The sequence below is a fragment of the Electrophorus electricus genome, chromosome 5 (genome assembly GCF_041902795.1).
Source record: "Electrophorus electricus isolate QZ-2024a chromosome 5, ASM4190279v1, whole genome shotgun sequence".
NCBI classification, from domain to species: Eukaryota; Metazoa; Chordata; class Actinopteri; order Gymnotiformes; family Gymnotidae; genus Electrophorus; species Electrophorus electricus.
Genome location: NC_137501.1, coordinates 13912501 through 13913074, shown reverse-complemented (window position 1 = coordinate 13913074; position 574 = coordinate 13912501).

The following is a 574-nucleotide window of genomic DNA, read 5'->3' as shown; positions in this document are numbered from 1 at the left end:
TATGCTCACCAGTCCCAACCATCCTCCCCACAGCACACTCTCTCTCTCTCTCTCTCTCTCTCTCTCTCCCGTGCACTGTGTGCGTGTGGTGGCGATTGGAGACGTTTGTGCGCTTTATTCAAAATGAGCATCCCTCGTGTTTTGGGTCCGGGGCCGCATCAATTCTCTGTGCGCGTTGTTTGGTTGCCCCCGCCAGCTTCCTCGGTGACCATCGACCAGTCCGTAAGCCGAATGGCATCTTGCAACAGTGCTGCCGACAGTTTAGAGTCACTCTTCCTGACGACGGGCCCCCAGAAGCCGGTTTGAAGCTTCAGCTTGACGTCGAAGAGACCCACGCAGGCCCTGGGAGGTGTGGCTTGTTGCCATGGTGTGAAATGCTGTCCGGGTGTCTTGTGGGTCACTGCTCGCGCAGGACTTGGGAGCTTGAGAGGACTTAGAGTTATGAGGGAAGTCTTAGGGGGACTTATGGAGTCTTATGAAGCCGTTCAGAGGTCTGGTCGCCGGGACAGGTTTTCTGAGAGGCTGGGCTCGCATTTATACAGCGCCACCCCCAACCCCCTCCCCCACCACCGGG